This window comes from Mesoplodon mirus (assembly GCF_964341445.2).
Source record: "Mesoplodon mirus genome assembly, chromosome: 13".
Taxonomy (NCBI): Eukaryota; Metazoa; Chordata; class Mammalia; order Artiodactyla; family Ziphiidae; genus Mesoplodon; species Mesoplodon mirus.
The window spans coordinates 72,376,048-72,398,134 of NC_138989.1; the positions used below are offsets into that span (position 1 = coordinate 72,376,048).

Consider the following 22,087-nt stretch of genomic DNA (forward strand, 5'->3'; position numbering starts at 1 on the left):
TTAAAATTTTAAATTGTTTTATAGAACAGTGGGAAGATTGGGAGGGATGGAGCAGGTTGAAGTAGATATTAGGGCAAAGGTTCTGAATGCAGAAAATTGAAATGAAGCTATTTACAAGTAGAATAAAAAAGCATGTAGATAACCTCACAGATATTGAAGGATAAATATGGCTTAGTGGGTATGTAAAGGCAGAACTTTGATGAAAAAAAGACTGAAAGTTAAAATTAAACCTAAAATCTAAGATATCTAAAGCAACTGAGAAACTTCTACATTGTATTAATTCCCTTTTTGATTATAGATCATTTTTAGAGGTATTATTAAGGATCTCTGTTTCATTTCTAATTACTTTTTTTCTAATGGATTTAGAGATACAAATGTTAGTCCGCTACGACTTTACAATTCAGCACATACAATCTGTTTTATATTTAGTGGTAATTATAATTACTTGAGATTTTATTTATATTTATTATGCAATCATATAAGAGCTGAAAGAAGACTAATCTGATGTAGAAACACATCTGTGTATAACGACTCAAAATCCAAGAGCGATTTATATATTTATATTTACATAAGATACTATAAGCAAGGTTAAAAGGCAGTAAAAGTAACAGCAGCAAATTGAAACAGAAACACATCAATTTATTTTGACCCAAGAGTTCAAAATGGTGCTGGGGGGAAATCATACAAACCTCAGTGTCACCGTTGAATGATGCTAGAGAGTTAACTTGTTATTTTGAAAACTGGTAAAGGGAAATAAACATTTATCTTTGTTTTAACACAAATGTACCTCAGCATAATCAAATGGTCAATGAGAGAAAATTCTTCTTTATAACAGTATTTTAGCCAATAAATGAAAAAGGGATAATAGAATATCACCATTTCGCTGCCCTAATTAACAGACCTGGGCAATAACTCCTAATATCACCAAAAAAGAGACAGCCAGACATTATATACTTGGTGGAAATACATAACGGCATCTAAGAAATAGTAAAAACTAAAAAAATAAAAAAATTCAGACCTGAATCTGTTCATCCAATTTACAAGAAATACAAAAGTCAGAACGCTTTAAATATCACCATAGGGGTATAATCAGCAGACTCCAGATTTTAGAAAACTCTAGGTACCAAAGAACTGATTTCTTCCAGGAAAGCGGGGGGAGACAACCTGTAGATTAAGAGATATAAGAGATGTATTTGGATTATGATTGGAAGAGACAAACATAAATAAATGAAGGAAAGAAAAAGAAAAGGAGGGAGAGGGGGAAAAGAAGGAGAGTTAGAAAGAGGGGGACAGAAAGAGAATCAATAAAATGTGAAGGCCATCTGGCCGTTTGATGATATTAAGGAACTATTGATAATTTTGTTTAAGTGTGATAATAGCATTGTGATTATGTCTTTTAAAAGTCCCAGTGTTTTAGACATATATACTGAAATGTTTATAGATGAGGTTTGTTACAAAGTAATTCAAGGTGTTGAGGAGAGTGAGGATGTACATGAATGAAACAAGATTGGCCAGGAGTTCAAAACTGTTGAAGCTGGATGATGGTTATAACAAGATTTATTATCCTTTTTCTTTCTACTTTTGTCTAAGTTTGAAATTGATGTCTAACAATGGAACTGTCTGTCCTACAGAGTAGTGAACTCCTTGCCACTGGACTCTGTTCTGAACCTGTAGGTCTGCAGTGGGGCCATGAATCTGTGTTTTCATTAAGCTCTTCAGGTGATTCTAGATATCAACCAGGATTAGAAACCTCCAGGCCCGATCACCTCTAAAGTTTCCTCTAATTCTGAGCTTTCTAAGTCTGTATTTCTTTGAATGGTATGAACAAGATGTGCTCCAGAAATTCAGGGACAAATAGTTGGAGTGACCAGCAAAACCTTGGTAAATATAGTGAAACTTACCCAAGACCTCGAAAGATAGTTAAACTATGGAGAGTGGAGTGTGAATCAAGTCCATTCATTCATTTCAAAAATATCTTTAATGCTTCTCAGTGCCAGACAGTGTGCCAAGAGCTGGGATATGGCTGTGGTCAAAACAGTTACGATGATGATAATTTTGGACTTCCATTTATTATGGAAGCTTTGTGTTACCATATAGAGAATACTGATCTCTGAGACTGGAACGTTGACTTCTGGACCTGCCATATCACTTGCTCTCTAATTTAGAGTAAGCCACACAGCCCTTCTGAGCCTCTGTTGTCTGATCTGTTGTCACAAGAAGGTGAGACCATCCTAGCTCTTGACTTTTGTAAAAACATGATGCATGCACATATTTTGCTCTATAGATTTTGCTCTATCTGTGGATGGTGTGGTTTATGAGACCACATTTCTTTTCTTACCCTTTCAGTAGCCCTGAAATTTGCTTGCCACTGGAGGCGGCTGGGAGTATCCTCCCTTTTTCCTGCCTCTGTAATACAGTTCTATAAACATACATTTAAGATGGCATAATTAGATTCTCTCCATAACCTGAAATAGGTCTGGTCTTAAGCTCATTTACTGTCTTAGAACAGAATTGATCTTGCTTTCACATTTAATTCACCCTCTATAGGTTTTGAGAGGAAGAAAAATAGCATTGCTAGCTTAGTGTAACTAGGCCGGAGTTAACAGGGGAAAGTTGGAAAACCAGTGTTATAATATTTGTTTGCCTTTCTCTGCCTTCCAAGTATTGATATATGTAGATCATTCAGGTAAATAGTTCTGGCCTCCTTGAGGCGCTTGCCAGCTTGGCTTCACTTTTCATACATGTTAAAATGATTCTACGCTTATTCAATTGTCATGAGCCAATTTACAGTTTCTGGGATTACCAGGAGAAAAACAACAGGATGTATTTCATTTGCAATATTAAACATAAAATCCCTTTGCAGATGTCATCTTACGTCTGGAATATGACATAGCCTATTCCTTTCAAATAAATATTATACATAATAGTGAACAGAACAGAGGATTTCAAGTCAGGGAAACCATATTGTGACATTACTAACAGTATGACCTAGAATAAGTTATTTAAGGTTTGAGAGAAGCAGTTTTCCTTATCTTCAACACTGAAATTAGTATCATATTCTTCCCTGGGTTCTTTTCAGAATGAAATACCACCCATAAAGCACCCAGCACAATGCCTGCCACCTACCAGACAGTCAGCAAATAAAATTTCCCCTTCTTTCTTTCTTTCTTTCCCTTTCCTTCATTCATTTGTTTTACTATTTTTTCTTACCTTTTGGTAGAATGCTTTTTAAAGTATATTTTTAGAAGGACTGGAGTCCAAGTAGTTTTCCTCTTTTAAAAAAGTCTATTTTTGAAGTCTTAGTCTAATATACAAATAAATATCTGTGACTGAAGAAAATAATTAAGGAACAATTTCTGTGTACTTATATACAGGGAGATGGAGGGAGAAGAATGTATCAAGAGCCTCCCCTGTGTCAGGCCTGGTGCGTGCTGTATCTTTAACAGTCCTAATAATTCCAGAAATAGGTCTTCCCCCCACCACGGTATCTCCTTAGATGAGGAAACTGACACCCAGTTTAAGTTACCTAAGATCAAGCTGTTATCAAATTGTAGTTTGGGGATTAGAATCCAGATCTTACTTCATCGCTGTCTACTGCTATCCATGGGTTTTCAGCCACTGGAGAGAGGAGGGTAGCTTTTGCCTCCTAAGTGGAAGGAAGCAAGGGCAAGGTGTGGAGTGGGGGACCAGATCAGCATCCCCGGGAGGACTTTTTCAAATTACACTCCTGGTACCCTGCTCCGCCTCCATTTTGATACCCTTTTCCTGCCGTAGTAAGACATGGTTTGGTAACATGTCATATTCTTCAAGTAGGTTGGGGTAGACAGATTGAGCACTATTGTTCTATGAACAATATGAATATGAAATTATCATGTAATTATATCAAATTAAATCCACATATGGATGTAAAGTTTTTAAAATGTTTTGAAAGTGTTATTTATTTTTCTTTGTTGCTCCCAGACAATTTAGAAGTATTTGACTTTTTTTTTTTTTTTTTTTTTTGCGGTACATGGGCCTCTCACTGTTGTGGCCTCTCCCGTTGTGGCCTCTCCCATTGCGGAGCACAGGCTCCGGATGCCCAGGCCCAGCGGCCATGGCTCACGGGCCCAGCCGCTCCATGGCATGTGGGATCTTCCCAGACCGGGGCAAGAACCCATGTCCCCTGCATCGGCAGGCGGATTCTCAACCACTGTGCCACCAGGGAAGCCCTATTTGACATTTTTATATGTGCTGTGCATAATATCAGAAATAAATATTGTGGTATATTTTTTCGGGTTATACCTAGCTGCCAATGACAGTAGAATAGCAGAACACTATTTTTTATTGTGGTTTACAGCATTACTTCTTTCATCTTTTATTGAAAATGAAGACTGGTTTATAGTGCTTTTCAATCTATATTTGATTATAAAAGAATTAACTAATGAAAATTAAGCCATATGTAGCTGTTTTACAAATTTATTAAAAAAGAAACTACATTTGAGGGAAATTTTTAAAAATATTAAAACCATACAGTAGCCAATAAGGTATGAGGCAGCTAAGTGCTTCCTGTTCCTTTTGAAATTACTCAGCCTGAAAAAAGATAGCACGTATTGATTTACTGTATAGTAAATGTCCCCTGTCTCTGCTCCTCTAATACCCAGATGCACACACACTGTACGTACCACACGGCAGTAGCAGCAAGGAACTGCATACCTACCCATTTCTTTCATCAAACTTCTGTAATAACAAAATTAGGCTGGAACATTTTCCTCCTTTGTAAAAGGAAATAGCATAAAATCATTAAAACTCAAAATATGAATGGTAGTGTAGTATTATCTTGAATGCATGATGTGTGTGTTTGCTTTAAAGCTGAAAAGAAAAACAAGTTTCCCAAGGAAAAAAATATTTCCTGATGATGTAGTATCAGTTAATTCATATGCATAAGATACTTGTATCAATGAATATATCTATTTTCATTTGTAATATTAGAAGCAGTGTCAAAACTTAGACTATGTTTGATCATATTTTTGAAGTTAATATGAAGATTATACAAATTCAAATTGTTCAAATTCAAACTCGCCAATATGGTCTTTTGCTTTATTTCAGGAATGATCCACTAATCTAGAGAATGGGAGTTTTATTCATATATGTTGTAACTCCTGCTCTTTGTGAGTTTTCTATAAGCATCTGATTTTTTTTCACCATAGACTTTGAAAATGCTAGTTTTGATTGTCCTAAAGCCAAATCAGTAAAATCAGTGAGAAGTTTGAAAAGAAAAATCTTATAGGCGAAGCTGTTTGGAAGGATAATCTGTAATTACTCATGTAAACATATATTTCAGGAGTATAATGGCATGTGTACATTCTTTTTTTTGTTTTAAATGAATATAAATTATTATCTGATTTTTAGGTATGATCATGGTTGCTTCTGTAAGTCAGATAGTTCAGGAATTCTTTTTTTTTTTTTTAATTTTTTGCTTTATAACAAATTTAATCAGTTATACATATACATATGTTTCCATATCCCCTCCCTTTTGCGTCTCCCTCCCACCCTCCCTATCCCACCCCTCCAGGCAGTCACAAAGCACCGAGCTGATCTCCCTGTGCTATGCGGCTGCTTCCCACTAGCTGTCTACCTTACGTTTGGTAGTGTATATATGTCCATGCCGCTCTTTCACTTTGTCACAGCTTACCCTTCCCCCTCCCCATATCCTCAAGTCCATTCTCTAGTAGCTCTGTGTCTTTAAGGAATTCATTGTATTATAGTATATTATGCTTTATCTTGAAAGGATCAGAACATCCTTATTTGTAGAAAAGAGGGGATTTTGTGATTGGAATGACTTCTCCTTTATTAGATTGTATGTTACTTAATATATTTCTGTGTATCCTTTATATCAAAAATATGTATCACCCCCACCTCCCCCCCGCCAGGTTTCTTTGGAAATATATTTGTCCCCTTTGACATTAACATCTATTCCCAAAAGAGCTCTGTTTGAGATTTTCATGGAGCTTCGTTGATGGCTGTCTTGTAAACCCACCAACACCCCTTTCATCCCAGGATTCTGAATTCAGGCTTAGCTGCTCCAGCAAGGCTGCTGTTTACTGGCGAGTTCCCATTAACACAGCCACGACTCCTGGGTTAGATAATGGACTCAAAGGTTAAGAGCAGAGGATCTCAACAGCTCCAATCAGCAGGGCTTTTCCAGGGCTAATTACCACTTTGCTGCGCTGACTCTAATGTGACATGTTTATTGCCTTAACTAACAACTCATTAGCTTAGTTGATGTTTTTGTCAATATTAATTCGTTCATTTAAGCCAAGTCAAAGCTTAAACAAAGATGTCCAGACTGAGAAACGGGCAGCAGAGTGACTTTTGTTTGCTCATCTTTTTTTTTCCTCCCTTACTCAACTTCAATAAAATAAATGTGTAGAAAGGAAACATTTAGAGTGCTTGTATTGAGAATGTTGGTATTCATTTGCCTGCATGTAGAACAATTCTGACTTTATTTCTCCTGTCGTTACTCTAGTCTCCATGTTACAGCTTACTCATATTTAGTGTCTACTAAGGGTGACTATCTCTACTCTTTGACTGTATATCTATAAAGGGTTAACATACAGCAGCTTCTTGTTCCAGTTGAATGCTTTATTGTGGTTATTAGAAAAGAGATCAAGTAATTTTTCCTATGATTTTAATCTCCACTAGACTGCCTATAAAATTACTTTGAGATTTATCTTGTAACAATCACTGTTACTTAATTAGCCTGTGTGAATTATTTAAAAAGAAGAGGGAGTTATGAAGTTATCATGAAACATTTCAGGTTTTTTTGCCATAGTTTTGATTAGCATTAATAGTATTTCTCAGAGAATGTCATTGTTCTGATTTTATGTATTTTTAAATAATAATTAAATTCTAGAAGCTCTAGAATAGTACAAATGGGTAAAATAACTGAGCATGAGTCTTTGATCAAGTAGTAGGTCGATTACTTTGTAGAGGCGCATCAGCATCTTCAGAACCGTGTAATACATTTAATTGGCAAATCCCTCTCACATGATGTTTAATGGTGTACAGATGACCAGAAAGGGTTAAGATCAGACGTGAGCCGGGGCTGCAGTGTTAGGGGAGTTTCATCTCTAGAAAAAGGCCAGTCTCTGCTTAGAAGGCCAGAGATTCACTCTGATTGGTTGGTTCCTGGAGGTGATCAGGCCTAGAGAAGGCTGATAGAAGCTGTGCATAGAACATGGTGAGAAATTCGTGTCACATAAACCAGAGAAACTCCTATCTATTTCCCCCACCTTTTTGTACCTATAGAGTGTTCCGTGGACACCAAATTGTTATCAGTAGTCATAAGAAATCACTGTCCCAGAAAACAAAAATAATTTGTGTAATTGTTTGTCACCTTTTGCAGAGTCCTTCCCTCTCTATCACTTTCTAGGCTCTGACTCTGCTTTATTTTTCTTCACAGGACTTAGTACTACTCAGCATATCTATTTGTTCATTTGGTTGTTTTGTCCCAACTAGAGTGTGAGCTTCATGAAGGTACAGACTTGGTTGACCTGCACTTAGAACAGTGCCTGGTCCACAGCAGGCACTCAGGAAATACTGAATGAATGAAAGCATCACCCAGCTATTAGGTGCTAGAGCCAGAACTTGAACCTGGTGGTCTCTTGCTTCACAACCCGCCCCCCCCCTTTGTCTTTGGGAACAAGACATAGAAGTATTTAGATCATTCAAGTAAAGATTCCAGAGATTAATGGATTTTTGTTTTTTTACTTCTTTGACATCATAAGCATCTGCTTCTACTATTTTACATCTTTATTGCTGACCCCCAGATTGTCAAACAATCAGCACTTTTTACCTTCCTTAAAGCGGAAAAGGGCCATAGGCAATAAGTAATATCCTTTTGTTTATGGGAAGGTAAGACTCTTGTTTTAGTCTGCCATCCAAAATACATGAAGTACCAAAAGCAAAATGAGATTAAATTTCACTGTATGACACAACTTAGTTTGAAACTCAGTCGAACAGAAAAGAATGTACTTTCAATCAAGTAGCACTGGATTTTATACTCTTCTGATTATAGGACAAGAAACAGATACTTTCTTTGAATTAGGACTGTTTTGACTAAGCTGATATTAGATTAATGAGTTTTAAAATATCTTTGTTAAATTAACTTCCGAATTTAACAAAGTTACTTTATGCTTTTTATTAAATGAAATGATGACTTAGTTTTTATGCAATACAGGATGTAAAAAGTTTAAAAGTAGTTTTTCATAACTGTGTTAATACAAAGCATCTCGCTATAGAAGTGTTTATTAATTATTCCGTATCCATGAATAATGCACACTGTATTGGAATTATTTTTAATCAAATCAGTTACCTATCTAAAGCAAAGGAATAGAATTCTAGATGGCACTCTGCCATCCCTGTTCTTTGATGGACATTAGCAAGTGGGAAGAGGCTTCATTCAGTTGGTTACACTTTGAAATAAGTGGCCAATCATTATTAATTCATTTTGCACTCATTGTAATGGCATAAATCATCATAAATTCATTTGGTTTAAAGTAAATATAATATGTTCTCCCACAGGAAGTTCCTTGTAATTGAGCTATTAATTAGTACATTTTTTAATATGACCTTTTTTTTTTCCTTCTCTACTCTTCAGAGCCAAGGATAGTTAGTGGCCATTTCTTTATTCATGATTTTCTTTTAAGTATGATGAGCCAGTTTATCTTAACTCTTAACTAGGCCTGTTGACTGGCCTAAGAGGGACCAAAGCCCAGGAAAGTGGTTACATATATTGCCTACTAGCAGGACAACAGTAATAATTATCAATGATCTCTAAGGGCTCTTGGAAAATTCTCTGAAATGCTTTGGTTTTGTAATAATTCCAGTAGGAAAATTTCATTCTCTCTTGGTAAACACAGTTTGATTCTGGCTTCTGTGTTTTTTTTTTTCACTGTGCTTTGAACAGCGTGCTAACATTGTTCATCGTGCTGTGGAGAAGTCAAGGTACTGTCGGGTTCAGTCTCTACCTTTGCATTAGAAATGCAAAAGGGGAAAAAAGTGGAATAGCAATATAAAAGTATCATTTATTATCAATAATGCTGAGAATGATACCTGATGCTTATAGAAATACATAGCTATAGTTCTTTGTAACTCATAAAGTGCTTTCATATAATAGGCACTTATTAAATGTAGAGTACATTAATAAAGTGAGTCTACACTTTGTGATAAGGATACAAAAATGATCCAGGAAACAAATTCATTATTTCCTAAGTAAGCCTCAGAGCATGTGTGTGTGTGCGCATGTGTGTGCGTGCGTGCCTGCATGCATGTGTGTGTGTGTGTGTGTGTGTGTTATGGCTTGTATGTTAATCTTTTAAAAGAGCGGGTCATCATACCCAGCTAGATAAGGTAAAAAATTTTTTAATTGACATTTTTCCTTGGTCAGTCCATGACGGGACAACAGTTATCTTGCCAAAGCAACAACTTAGCCATTGTATAATACTATAGCCACAGCTTACGTAGGCTTTATTTTGCTATCTCTGTGTCAATCCTTTTCTCATTTTTAGCATTTTGCTGTTACAGCAAAGTGTAAATATTTTCTTGTAGCTTTGTGCCTTTGTAGCACTTTTAAAAAATGGTAAGATTAAAGTTGGGACGCTTTAAAAAAAAAAAAAGCTTGAGATAAAAATCTTGAAATAAAACGGCACTAAAATATGAGCTATTATTATTAGTCTTGACTGCATGACAACAGAATTACTTTTTCAACAGCTAGAGGGTCTAAGTTAATTGTGATTTATCCAATTCTGGATTTTCGTGCTTTCTGCTTTTTAAGGAGCTTTGTTTTGATTTGATTTGTTTCCAGAGTTCTGAGCCTGTGTGCATTTTGGTAGTTCATTTGTGCATTTGGCTAGACATACAGGGTGATGGGGGTGGGTGGGTGGTGCTACGCGTTAAATTCTCACTATAAAGCTGCCGTAGTGTCTGTACTACTTACCCATCTTACAGGTAGGAAAGGCTAATCATCTGATAACTGGGCGTTGAATATGGTCTCAGACTGACTTGAATAATGCTGAATTCTGTCTGTTAACAAGTTGAGTTAGGAGCCTCTTGGCATTCTCAGTAAAGAACCAGTGACCAGTAATAGGACTTACCAGTTGTGATTCTTATATTGGGGAAGTACCCTTGCAGTTCCTTACTACAGTAAACTTATTACAAATGGCAGCTGTTTCCAAACTTTCCAATATCATGGGCCAGTAAAATTTCCAAAAATAAAATTTGGGAGTATTCAGCCGTGCTGTGTTTTATTTTGCTGAGTGCAAATACTAAAAAATACCACTATCTTTATCATTTTATTAAAGAAAAACCCTTTTATTCACCAAAAAAGTAGTAAGAACATAACCTTAGACTAAGCACTCCTTTAAACTGAATAAATTTAGCTTCATGAAAAAGACACACTACATTGTTTGTGTTTTACCATTTCACCATAAAGCCATGGAAACTTTGCCATAGACCAGCACAGGTTTATAGCAGACCCTTGGAAATTTCTGATCTGTGCATAATTTTATTGACTGTGCTGGGCACATTCAGTGTAAAGTCATTTTCAGTATTTGCCAAAGCAACAATTGTGTATTAAGTACTTACTGAACTATAAAGCACTGTGCTAAGCCTCATGCAAAACAAAAAAAAGTTTTTTTATAAAAATTTCATATGGCCCAGGGAACTTACTCATTTAGCAGATGTGGAAAGGTAATAAAATAAAATAAAAATAAATAAAATTAGCTCTGGACAATAGAATAAATGCCAAAGATGCTATATCGCTGTTTGTGAAACGTATGGATAATAATTTCTCTATTAAAAAGAATAATTTCATTCTAAAGGAAGCAGGGAAGGCGCAGAAATTGCCAACTACCAACCGCATACCATTCTCCTTTTACACGTGAACAAAACCTCAGAATTGCTACAGATGGCACTGTGGCCAGATCACAAACTACATTTCCCACCCTTCTGTGAAACTAGGGGAATTGTTATATAATTTTGGCCAATGAAATGTAATCAGACTTTACAAGGGGGCTTGGCTTAACTGCCACATGTCCTTATGCCCATCAGCCTCCCACCTCTTCCTGCGGGGAAGGTGGATGCAGTGCTGGACGTGCAATTAACCATTTTGTGGACAGGATGCACCTAAGATAGAGCCAAGACAAAGACAGGCATCCTGGTATGGCTGTATTTAGCTACTGAAACAGTAATGGGGACCTCCTCATTGTGTGAGAAAAGATAAAACATATAATTTATTGAATCTTCTGTTTTGGTAGAGTGTCATGAATAAAACATGGTTATAAAGATGTAAGTTGTGTTCAGAGATGTGTTCTGGTCACATTACCCATGACCTGGGCCACAGAGGCCTGCAGCTAACCACTTGCCTTCCATCATTCTCAGTTACATCATACAAAACAGGAGTAGATCATAGTTTTCTAAAGTCCTTTCAGTTCAAAAATTCTGTGATTCTAATTAATCCATTTGGCTGGGGGTAAGTAGATCAGAATTTCCAAGGCAGTAGGTCTTGCCCTCCGCCCCTTTTTAACATCTTTATTGGAGTATAATTGGTTTACAATGGTGTGTTAGTTTCTGCTTTATAACAAAGTGAATCAGCTATATGTATACATATATCCCCGTATCTCCTCCCTCTTGCATCTCCCTCCCACCCTCCCTATCCCACCCCTCTAGGTGGTCACAAAGCACCGACCTGATCTCCCAGTGCTATGCAGCTGTTTCCCACTACCTATCTCTTTTCCCTTTGGTAGTGTATATATGTCCCTGCCACGCTCTCACTTTGTCTCACCTGACCCTTGTCTCTCTCTGTGTCCTCAAGTCCATTCTCTATGTCTGCGTCTTTATTCCTGTCCTGCCCCTAGATTCGTCAGAACCATTTTCTTTTTTTCTTTTTTTTAGATTCCGTATATACGTGTTAGCATACGGTATTTGTTTTTCTCTTTCTGACTTACTTCACTCTGTACGACAGACTCTAGGTCCATCCACCTCACTACAAATATCTCAGTTTCGTTCCTTTTTATGGCTGAGTAATATTCCATTGTATATATGTGCCACATCTTCTTTATCCATTCTTCTGTCAGTGGACACTTAGGTTGCTTCCATGTCCTGGCTATAGTAAATAGGGCTGCAGTGAACATTGTGGTACATGACTCTTTTTGAATTATGGTTTTCTCGGGGTATATGCCCATTAGTGGGATTGCTGGGTCACATGGTACTTCTATCTTTAGTTTTTGATGAACCTCCATACCTCCATATTGGCTGTATTGATTTACATTCCCACCAGTGATGCGAGAGGGTTCCCTTTTCTCCATACCCTCTCCAGCATTTATTGTTTGTAGATTTTTTTTTTTTTTTTTTTTTTTTTTTTTTTGTGGTACGCGGGCCTCTCACTGTGGTGGCCTCTCCCGTTGCGGAGCACAGGCTCCAGATGCGCAGGCTCAGCGGCCATGGCTCACGGGCCCAGCTGCTCCACGGCATGTGGGATCTTCCCAGACCGGGGCACGAACCTGTGTCCCCTGCATCGGCAGGCGGACTCTTAACCACTGCACCACCAGGGAAGCCCTATTATTTGTAGATTTTTTTGATGATGGCTATTCTGACCTGTGTGAGGTGATACCTCATTGTAGTTTTGATCTGCATTTCTCTAATAATTAGTGATATTGCGCATCCTTTCATGTGTTTGTTGGCAATCTGTATATCTTCTTTGGAGAAATGTCTATTTAGATCTTCTGCCCATTTTTGGATTGGGTTGTTGTTTTTTTGATATTGAGCTGCATGAGCTGCTTGTAAATTTTGGAGGTTAATCCTTTGTCAGTTGCTTCGTTTGCAAATATTTTCTCCCATTCTGAGGGTTGTCTTCTTGTCTTCTTTATGGTTTCCTTTGCTGTGCAGAGCTTTTAAGTTTCATTAGGTCCCATTTGTTTATTTTTGTTTTTATTTCCATTTCTCTAGGAGGTGGGTCAAAAAGGAACTTGCTGTGACTTATGTCAAAGAGTGTTCTTCCTATGTTTTCCTCTAAGAGTTCTACAGTGTCTGGCCTTAAATTTAGGTCTTTAATTCATTTTGAGTTTATTTTTGTGTATGGTGTTCAGTATTCTAATTTCATTCTTTTACATGTAGCTGTCCAGTTTTCCCAGCACCACTTAATGAAGAGGCTGTCTTTTCTCCATTATATATTCTTGCCTCCTTTATCAAAGATAAGGTGACCATAGGTGCATAGGTTTATCTCTGGCCTTTCTATCCTGTTCCATTGATCTATATTTCTGTTTCTGTGCCAGTACCATACTGTCTTGATTACTGTAGCTTTGTAGTATAGTCTGAAGTCAGGGAGCCTGTTTCCTCCTGCTCTGTTTTTCTTTCTCAAGATTTCATTGGCTATTCGGGGTCTTTTGTGTTTCCATACAAATTGTGAAATTTTGTGTTTTAGTTCTGTGAAAAACACCATTGTTACTTTGACAGGGATAGCATTGATTCTGTAGATTGCTTTGGGTAGTATAGTCATTTTCACAATGTTGACTCTTCCAATCGAAGAACATGGTATATCTCTCCATCTATTTGTATCATCTTTAATTTCTTTCATCAGTGTCTTCTATTTCTGCATATAGGTCTTTTGTCTCCTTAGGTAGGTTTATTCCTAGGTATTTTATTCTTTTTGTTGCAGTGGTAAATGGGAGTGTTTCCTTAATTTCTCTTTCAAATTTTTCATCATTAGTGTATAGGAATGCAAGAGGTTTCTGTGCATTCATTTTGTATCCTGTTGCTTTACCAAATTCATTGATTAGCTCTAGTAGTTTTCTGGTTGCATCATTAGGATTGTCTGTGGATAGTATCATGTCATCTGCAGACAGTGACAGCTTTACTTCTTCTTTTCCAATTTGGATTCCTTTTATTTCCTTTTCTTCTCTGAATGCTGTGGCTAAACTTCCAAAGCAATGTTGAGTAATAGTGGTGAGAGTGGGCATCCTTGTCTTGTTCCTGTACTTAGAGGAAGTGGTTTCAGTTTTTTCACCATTGAGAATGATGTTGGCTGTGGGTTTGCTATATAGGGCCTTTATTATGTTGAGGTAAGTTCCCTCTATGCCTCCTTTCTGGTGGGTTTTTATCATAAATGGCTGTTGAATTTTGTCAAAAGCTTTTTCTGCATGTATTGAGATGATCATATGGTTTTTATCCTTCAGTTTCTTAATATGGTTTATCACATTGGTTGATTTCTGTATATTGAAGAATCCTTGCATTCCTGGTATAAACCCCACTTGATCATGGTGTATGATCCTTTTAATGTGCTGTTGGATTCTGTTTGCTAATATTTTGTTGAGGATTTTTGCATCTATGTTCATCAGAGATATTAGCCTGTAGTTTTCTTTTTTTGTGGCATCTTTGTCTGGTTTTGGTATCAGGGTGATGGTGGCCTCGTAGAATGAGTTTGGGAGTGTTCCTCCCTCTGCTATATTTTGGAAGAGTTTGAGAAGGATAGGTGTTAGCTCTTCTCTAAATGTTTGATAGAATTCGCCTGTGGAGACATCTGGTCCTGGGCTTTTGTTTGTTGGAAGATTTTTAATCACACTTTCAATTTCAGTGCTTGTGATTGGTCTGTTTATATTTTGTATTTCTTCCTGATTCAGTCTTGGAAGGTTGTTCTTTTCTACGAATTTGTCCATTTCTTCCAGGCTGTCCATTTTATTGGCATAGAGTTGCTTGTAGTAATCTCTCGTGATCCTTTGTAGTTTTGTGGTGTCAGGTATTACTCTTCCTTTTTCATTTCTAATTCTATTGATTTGAGTCTTCTCCCTTTTTTCTTGATGAGTCTGGCTAATGGTGTATCAATTTTGTTTATCTTCTCAAAGAACCAGCCTTTCAGTTTTATTGATCTTTGGTATCAGTTCCTTCATTTCTTTTTCATTTATTTCTGATATGATCTTTATGAATTCTTTCCTTCTGCTAACTTTGGGGATTTTTTGTCCTTTTTACTCTAATTGCTTTAGGTGTAAGGTTAGGTTGTTTATTTGAGATATCTCTTGTTTCTTGAGGTAGGATTGTATTGCTATAAACTTCCCTCTTAGAACTGCTTTTGCTTCATCCCATAGGTTTTGGGTCATCGTGTTTTCATTGTCATTTGTTTCTAGGTATTTATTGATTTCCTCTTTGATTTCTTCAGTGACCTCTTGGTTATTTAGTAGTGTATTGTTTAGCCTCCATGTATTTGTATTTTTTACAGGTTTTTTTTCCTGTAATTGATATCTACTCTCATAGCATTGTTTTGGAAAAGACACTTGATACGATTTCAGTTTTCTTAAATTTACCAAGGCTTGATTTGTAACCCAAGGTATGATTTATCCTAGAGAACGTTCCATGAGCACTTTAGAAGAAAGTATAATCTACTGGTTTTAGATGGAATGTCCTATGAATATCAATTAGGTCCATATTCTTTAATGTGTCATTTAAAGCTTTTGTTTCCTTATTTATTTTCATTTTGGATGATCTCTCCATTGGTGAAAGTGGGGTGTTAAAGTCCCCTACTTTGATTGTGTTACTGTCAATTTCCCCTTTTATGGCTGTTAGCATTTGCCTTATGTATTGAGGTGTTCCTATGGTGGATAAATAAATATTTACAATTGTTATATCTTCTTCTTGGAAGGATCCCTTGATGATTATGTAGTGTCCATCTTTGTCTCTTGTAATAGTCTTTATTTTAAAGTCTATTTTGTCTGATATGAGAATTGCTGCTGCAGCTTTCTTTTGATTTCCATTTGCATGGAATATCTTTTTCCATCCCCTCACTTTCAGTCTGTATGTGTCCCTTGGTCTGAGTTGGATCTCTTGTAGACAGCATAAGTATGGGTCTTGTTTTTGCATCCATTCAGCCAGTCTCTGTCTTTTGGTTGGAGCATTTAATCCCTTTACATTTAAGGTAGTTATCGATATGTATGTTTCTATTACCATTTTCTTAATTGTTTTGGGTTTGTTATTGTAAGTCTTTTTTTTCTCTTGTTTTTCCTGCCTAGAGAAGGTCCTTTAACATTTATTGTAGAGCTGGTTTTGTGGTGCTGAATTCTCTTAAGTTTTGCTTGTCTGTAAATGTTTTAATTTCTCTGTTGAATTTGAATGAGATCCTTGCTGGGTAATCTTGGTTGTAGGTTTTTCCCTTTCATCACTTTAAATATGTCCTGCCACTCCCTTCTGGCTTGCAGAGTTTCTGCTGAAAGATCAGCTGTTAACCTTATGGGGATTCCCTTGTATGTTATTTGTTGCTTTTCCCTTGCTGCTTTTAATATTTGTTCTTTGTGTTTAATATTTGATAGTTTGATTAATATGTGTCTTGGCATGTTTCTCCTTGGATTTATCCTGTATGGGACTCTCTGTGTTTCCTGGACTTGATTATTTCCTTTCCCATGTTAGGGAAGTTTTCAACTATAATCTCTTCAAATATTTTCTGTTCCTTTCTTTTTCTCTTCTTCTTCTGGGACCCCTATAACTCGATTGTTGGTGTGTTTAATATTGTCCCAGAGGTCTCTGAGACTGTCCTCAATTCTTTTCATTCTTTTTCCTTTATTCTGCTGTGTTGTAGTTATTTCCACTATTTTATCTTCCAGGTCACTTATCCGTTCTTCTGCCTCAGTTATTCTGCTATTGGTTCCTTCTGGAGAACTTTTCATTTCATTTATTGTGTTGTTCATCATTGTTTGTTTGCTCTTTAGTTCTTCTAGGTCCTTGTTAAACGTTTTTTGTATTTTGTCCATTCTATTTCCAAGATTTTGGATCATCTTTACTATCATTACTCTGGATTCTTTTTCAGCTTGACAGCCTATTTCCCCTTCATTTGTTAGTTCTGGTGGGTTTTTACCTTGCTCCTCCATCTGCTGCATATTTCTCTATCTACTCATTTTGTTTAACTTACTGTGTTTTGGGTCTCCTTTTCGCAGGCTGCAGGTTTGTAGTTCCCATTGTTTTTGGTGTCTGCCCCCAGTGGGTGAGGTTGGTTCAGTGGCTTGTGTAGGCTTCCTGGTGGAGGGGACTGGTGCCTGTGTTCTGGTCAGTGGGGCTGGATCTTTTCTTTCTGATGGGCAGGGCCACATCTGGTGGTGTGTTTTGGGATGTCTGTGAACCTAGTATGATTTTAGGCAGCCTCTCTGCTAATGGGTGGGGTTGTGTTTCAGTCTTGCTAGTTGTTTGGCATGGGGCATCTGGTGCTGGATTTTGCTGGCCGTTGGGTGGAGCTGGGTCTTAACTTTGAGACAGAGATCTCTGGGAGTGCTCTCACCGATTGATATTATGTGGGACAGGGAGTTCTCTGTTGGTCCAATGTTCTAAACTCGACTTTCCCACCTCAGAGTCTCAGGCCTGAGCACCAAGATCCTGTCAGCCACACAGCTCAGAATAAAAGGGAGGAAAAAGGAAAGAAAAAGAATAATAATGAATTTTTTAAAGTTTTTAATATAAAAATTATTTAAATGAAAAATAATAATAATTATAAAAAAAGGAGAGCAACCAAACCAATAAAAAAATCCACCAATTATAACACGTGCTAAAGATTAAACTAAGATAAACATAAAAATCTGAAACAAGTCAGTCACAGACAGCAAACCCCAAGTCTACAATTGCTCCCAAAGTCCAACGCCACAATTACGGGATGACTCGTTGTCTATTCAGGTATTCCACAGGTGCAGGGTACATCAAGTTGATTGTGGAGATTTAATCCGCTGCTCCTGAGCCTGCTGGGAGAGATTTCCCTTTCTCTTCCTTGTTTGCACAGCTCCTGGGGTTCAGCTTTGGGTTTGGCCCCACCTTTGCATGTAGGTCACCCTCTGGCATCTGTTCCCCACCCAGACAGGATGTGGCTAGAGTGGCAGCTTATTAGGGGGCTCTGGCTCACTCAGGCCGTGGTTGGTGGTGGGGGTAGGAAGGTGTATGGAATGCGGGGCGAGCCTGCGGTGGCAGTGGCCAGCATAAAGTTGCAACAGCCCGAGGTGCGCCATGTGTTCTCCTGGGGAAGTTGTCCCTGGCTCATGGGACCCTGACGGTGGCGGGCTGCACAGGCTCCCGGGAGGGGAGGTGTGGATAGTGGCCTGTGCTCGCACACAGGCTTCTTGGTGGCAGCACCAGCAGCCTTAGAGTCTCATGCCCGTCTCCGGTGTCCGCGCTGGTAACCGCGGCTCGTGCCTGTCTCTGAGCTCGTTTAGGCGGTGCTCTGAATCCCCCCTCTTGCACACCCTGAAACAATGGTCTCTTGCCTCTTCGGCAGCTCCAGACCTTTTCCCGGACTCCCTCCCGGCTAGCTGCGGCTCACTAGCCCCCTGCAGGCTGTGTTCACGCAGCCAACCCCAGTCCTCTCACTGAAATCCAACCTCCGAAGCCCGAGACTCAGCTCCCAGCCTCTGCCCGCCCCGGCGGGTGAGCAGACAAGCCTCTCGGGCTGGTGAGTGCCGGTCGGCACCGATCCTCTGTGCCGGAATCTCTCCGCTTTGCCCTCCGCACCCCTGTTGCTGCGCTCTCCTCCGCGGCTCCGAAGCTTCCCCCTCCGCCACCCGCAGTCTCCGCCCGCGAAGGGGCTTCTAGTGTGTGGAAACCTTTCCTCCTTCACGGCTCCCTCCCACTGGTGCAGGTCCCGTCCCTATCCTTTTGTCTCTGTTTTTCCTTTTTTTCCTTTTGCCCTACCCAGGTACGTGGGGAGTTTCTTGCCTTTTGGGAGGTCTGAGGTCTTCTGCCAGCATTCAGTAGGTGTTCTGTAGGAGCTGTTCCACGTGTAGATGTATTTCTGATGTATTTGTGGGGAGGAAGGTGATCTCCACATCTTAACTCCTCCATCTTGGTGGTCCCGTTGGTCTTGCCCCTTTCTAATCACGACAGCCTAAATGTTGATCTTTCTAAAATGAAAGTCTAATCAAACCCCTCATTTGCTTAAAACTTTCCAATTGTTCCCCATTGTCACCAGAATGAACAAACTCTTAGCATGGCATATAAGGCCCTTTGTGATCAGGCTCTAATAACCTGTCCTGCAACGTGTCTCACTGTTATATTTCATCCACCTTGTCCTCTTCCCTCTTGTCCATCGCCCCAACCCCTTCTCTTTCCACCGATGAACTTTCCAGCCATATGGAACTATGTGTAATCCCTTGGTCTGGTAGTGTTCTCTCTCATCTGATGGTCTTTAGACATGCTATTCTCTTTGCCTAGAATGTTTTCTTTCCACTCCTCTCCTGTGAGTGACAAAGTTTTACTTAGTCTTTAGGTTTTTATATAGAGGCCACCTTTCCCTGGAAGCCTTCTTATATACCTAAGATTGGGTTAAGTGCCCCTTTTAGGTTCTATCTTTTAGGTGCTTATAAATGTTCTCATAATATATTCAAATTACCTGTTTGCTCACCTATATCCTGAGCTACAGTGAATTTTCTTGAGGGAAGTAACTGAGTATTGTTCTCTTGTGTTTCCCCAGCATTTAGTATAATATCGATATAACAATACTCTAGAAACAGTTCCTCAATGAATCTTTGGATGGAAAGTTTGGGACCAAGTTGTGGAAAGTCTTGAGTGAATAGCAGGCCAATTTGTTGAACTTCTTAATACTGCCACCAGGAGAGTCTTTTACAAAGGACTCAATCATGATGGCAGGTGGTAGCATCCTTCTCCACCTTGGTTACTCAGTGAGGCAATATTCCCCGATTGTGCAGTAGTGGGGCACTTACATAAAATAAGTAAATATGTGCCTTTGTACAAAATTAGATTCCATCTTGAAGAGATTAACATACAACCTTTATTGGGTACCTAAGGTTTAAGAAAAGTTCTGAGAGATAAAACTTAAAATTCATAGAATTCCGTCACGAGATTTTTTTCTGTTAATAGAGAAGTGCTATCATGGTCTTAATTTTAGCTTTTTCATCACCTTGGTCCATATGGCAGAGCATCTATATTATATGGAGTCATACGACTTCCTAGATGTCAAGAATAACAGGAAAGTGGTAGATATTCTGACAGTTTGAAATATTCTGGCAAACTGGGGCCAGGAGCTGTGTCAGAAGTGTACGTGCGGTAAAGGCAGGTCTGTTATCCATTTTAGGTCCATAATGTGTGCAAAGCATTGTGCTTGGTGGTTTGGGAGATGCAGAGTTATATGAAACATACTTCCTACCCTCAAGGAGCTAACAAACTTGCTGAGGAGAAGGGAAATGCACCACAATGCTTATATTTAAAGATACCTTGTGATAAGAGACACATAGGTACTGGCAGAAAATAGAGCATTGGATCTCTTTTTTTCAAGGGGTTTATATTTTTATGATCCACAAAACTTGGAGCTTTACATATTATATTTACAAGTTAAGTATGAGAGTAAACTTTTCAAATACATGTATGAATGAAGTATGAATTTCTACATGTTTTTCTCAAGGAGGCTTTCCATATCTGTGTACCTTTTTCGTTTACGGCAGGAGTTGTTAACCCAAGGTCCATGGCCTCCTTGAAATCTTTCTGCAGAATTTGGTGGATATGTATGTGTATATAGTTTCCTGAGGAAAGGACTGATGGCTTTCAACAGATTCTTTTTATTCTATTTTTTTTTATCTTTTAAAAACATTCTATTAGAATCTTTAAGGATTCTGTGACTGAGAAGAAATTCAGAACCACTGTCTAGAGAGTGCGTTCACAGACTTGTCTCAGCTTTACAATATCTTTCTCTTCACCCCCATTTCAATCCATTCTCATTTAACAATTGGCTACAGCATAGCCAATGAGTAAATGCTTTTATTTGTTGAGTGAATTAAATTAAAGTTTATATGTCATGTTCTTAATTTTAAAAACAGACAAGTTCAACATGTTATTCAGAATGAGCCCTGACTGCTCTTCACTGAACACACACCAGTGAGGGCACTTGGCAGTACACTTCATTGTTTAATTCATTTAACACTCTGGCCCTTCATGAGTGACGGCTATTATTATCCCCATTTTACAGACAAGGAAACTGAGGCTCACTGAGTATCTTCCTAAGCCTGCCCCCTAGTAAATTATAAAATCAGTTAATACTCAGTCTTGAATCTGAAGCCTCTGTTCCCTTTAACTAGTATGCTATACAGTAATATGATTTATAAACTGTTTTGTTTCTTCCCCTCAAAAAACCAACAAACAAAAAACCCTCTTCTAAGTTGCAGTTTGTTCTTCACAATCCTTGGTGTTTTGTGTGTGTGGTTTTTGGGTTTGTTTTTTTTTTTTTTTTTTTGCGGTACGTGGGCCTCCCACTGCTGCGGCCCCTTCCACCGCGGAGCACAGGCCCCGGACACGCAGGCCCAGTGGCCATGGCCCACGGGCCCAGCCGCCCCGCGGCACGCGGGACCCTCCCGGACCGGGGCACAAACCCACACCCCCTGCATCGGCAGGCGGACTCCCAACCACTGCGCCACCAGGGAAGCCCTGTTTTGTGTTTTTTTAATGTCAAAATGCCTTTGGACGTAGATGAGCTTTTGTAGCTTAATGACCATTGGCTTAGGTATACAAACGGTTAGCTTGATCTTCAACATAAAGGAATACATCTTAATTAAAATCTAGATCATTTCATCAGATTTAGAAGTAATATTGAGCTGTTTTTTAAATTGTGTAACAAACTTATGTGAAGAATTTACCACGTACTTGACGTCATTGTCTGCTATTGGTACGCCAGAATGTGGCGGAACAAATACGCTTGTCTGGGGCGGTGGCGGCGTGGAGTGGAGACTTTAAAAAACTACACATTCTACCTTCTCCATCCCTCATCCCTGTTGATAATCATTGCCTGTGATAAGAAGTGTTACTGATGAAGCATTTCGCATATGAATTCTGTTAGACGCAGAAGAAAGATGAAGAAATACCATCTTACATTATTTGAAAGCATCTTCATTTTGCAGAATGCTGAGGAGGGAGAAACATTGTTTGGAAGTTTAGAATCACTATTATGTTTTGAAATTATATATACTTATTTAAATATAGTTATTATGTAATTACAACACTTTAGAATATGGTATAAAATATTGTAGCCTAACATCTCTTTAAAGTACATGGCTAAACAAACTGTAAACTTGAGATCTTTTTATAGTCT

At 38.4% G+C, this 22,087-nt stretch overlaps 1 protein-coding gene across 7 annotated transcripts in view; it reads left to right on the forward strand.

Annotated features, from left to right (window-relative positions):
• Positions 1-22,087, forward strand: part of WDR7 (WD repeat domain 7) — a 361,510-nt gene that overhangs the window by 222,121 nt on the left and 117,302 nt on the right. The window lies entirely within an intron of this gene.